We start from the raw sequence: 2,728 nt of genomic DNA on the forward strand, positions 1-2,728 counted from the left end.
CGACGGAGCCAACGGCCCGCTTGATGAAGCGGGGAGATCATTATTGGCCTGACTACAGGCAGCATGCGGCATCAGAATGACACTATGTGACGCAGAAAAAGAAATTATAAATCATTCAGGAATCCGGATACTTACGATCTCACCGGAGGCCTGGCCCTTGAAGGCCATTCTTCCTCGCCAACGTTGATGTTGGTGGAGCTGTCCGGGGGAATAGTCCTTCCCCTCTTGGACCCTTCGGCCTCCCCTGTTGGGGAAGCCTTCCTCTTCCTCTCTCCCTCCTCTGGGAGAGAGTCCTCCTTCTCCTTCTTGTTTTTGGGGGAGGAGTCCGCCCCGGAGTCGTCGGACACCTGAAAGCGGGAACTCTTTCGAGAGCCCGTGGCCTCCTTCTTGGCCTTCTTCTCCGGCACCACGTGCGGTGCCGGAACCAGCAACCTCGCTAGACGGGCGTCTACTGGGTTTTCTGGCATGGGAGCCGGGCAGATAATCTGCTCCGCCTTCCTCATCCAGTCCTGTCAAAGGAAAAGGGGAAATTAAAACCCGCATAAAGTCAAACTATGAAAAGCAAGTGTCCCGTAAAGGGGTAGAATCACTTACCTCGTCAGCTTGGCGCCGCGAGCGAAATCCGCGATCTTCAGTCGCGGATGCGGGGGCTTCGGCGCCCTTAAACAACACCCTCCAGGCGCCTTCGTACGTCATGTCGAAGAGCCCGCTCAGCGCCTGGTGCTGTTCCGGATTGAACTCCCACAGATTGAATGCCCGCTCTTGGCATGGGAGAATCCGGCGGACGAGCATGACTTGGACCATGTTAACCAGCCTGCGCTTCTTCACAAACTTCTGGATACAGGCTTGGAGTTTCGTCAGCTCCTCCGAACTACCCCACAGCAAGCCCTTCTCTTTCCAGGAGGTGAGCTGCATGGGGATACCAGATCTGAACTCGGGGGCCGCCTCCCACTTAGGGTCGCATGGCTCGGTGATATAGAACCACCCCGATTGCCACCCCTTGACGGATTCCACGAAGGCCCCTTCGAACCAAAGGACATTGGGCATCTTGCCCAACATGGCGCCTCCGCACTCCGCTTGAGTGCCCTTCACTACCTTCGGCTTGACATTGAAGGTCTTGAGCCACAAGCCGAAGTGGGGCTGGGTGCAGAGGAAGGCCTCGCACACGACGATAAACGCCGAGATGTTGAGGATGAAGTTCGGCGCCAGATCATGGAAATCCAGGCCGTAGTAGAACATGAGCCCTCGGACAAAGGGGTGAAGTGGAACACCCAGTCCGCGGAGGAAGTGGGGAAGAAAAACGACCCTCTCATGGGGCCTGGGGGTGGGGATGAGCTGCCCCTCGTCGGGCAGCCGGTGCGCGATGTCGCCGGACAGGTAGCCGGCGCTGCGCAGTCTTTCGATGTGCTCCTCCATAGCGAAGGAGGTCATCCACTTGCCTCCCGCTCCGGACATAACTGGGGAAGGTTGAGACGAGATGTGCGGGCTTGGGCGCTGGAGCTCGAGTGCGCGGAGATGGATAAGCAAAGGAGGAAGAAGGCGTAGGTGAAAAGGTGAATCCTTATCCCTTATATGGGCGGGCGAAGTCTACGCATCCCCCACCGGCCTGGTGAAACTCGCTTATCCCCCAAGCGTCACCATCAATGGCGCGGTTGGGTTACCCACGTCCGTATTAATGAGAATCCCGGATTAAGGGGGAACACGATCTCTGCTTCGACAAAGACGTGCCTAGGAAACCGCTTCGCTAAATGCGCTGAGGTGGTAGAGTAAAAAACAATTCAAGTAATGGCTTGGTAGTGGTCTAACGTCATGCCACAAAAAACATCAGCAGATTGAACTTGTGTATATATTATTCTCTCTACGGTGTAATGTGGAATTTATTTTGCAGAGCGGGACACTATCCTGGTGTTCACAATCTTCTATCATTCGGAGAAGGAACCCGCCTTGCAATGCCAAGCAATATACGCGCCGGACTTATCGTCATTGAAGCCTGGTTTAGGGGCTACTGAGGGAGTCCCGGATTAGGGGGTGTCCAGATAGTCGGACTACCATCATCAGCTGAACTATCATCGGCCGGACTATCATCATCGACCGGACTCCAAGACTATGAAGATACAAGATTGAAGACTTCGTCCCGTGTCCGGATGGGACTTTCCTTGGCGTGGAAGGCAAGCTTGGCGATACGGATACGTAGATCTCCTACCATTGTAACCAACTCTATGTAACCCTAGCCCTCTCCGGTGTCTATATAAACCGGATGGCTCTAGTCCGTAGGACAACAACAACCATTACAATCATACCATAGGCTAGCTTCTAGGGTTTAGCCTCCTTGATCTCGTGGTAGATCCACTCTTGTAAACATCCACAATATCAATATCAATCAAGCAGGACGTAGGGTTTTACCTCCATCAAGAGGGCCCGAACCTGGGTAAAACATCGTGTCCCTTGTCTCCTGTTACCATCCGCCTAGACGCACAGTTCGGGACCCCCTACCCGAGATCCGCCGGTTTTGACACCGACAACAACTATGCCCCTCGGTGCAGTGCGGTTATTCTGTTTCCCACCCCCACCCCCATGCACCCACACCCCCCTAAGATAGATAATGGGGCAAGTCATGTTACGGACTCGCCTCCGCATGTGACGCCGCGGCACGCCGCATCGCCGCCTGCTTCGGCTCGTTCCTAGCTCCGCCTCGCGGCGAGGGGGGGGGTCCCGACCCCGTCTCCCC

Source organism: Triticum dicoccoides, chromosome 7B (genome assembly GCF_002162155.2).
Source record: "Triticum dicoccoides isolate Atlit2015 ecotype Zavitan chromosome 7B, WEW_v2.0, whole genome shotgun sequence".
In the NCBI taxonomy this organism is placed as follows: Eukaryota; Viridiplantae; Streptophyta; class Magnoliopsida; order Poales; family Poaceae; genus Triticum; species Triticum dicoccoides.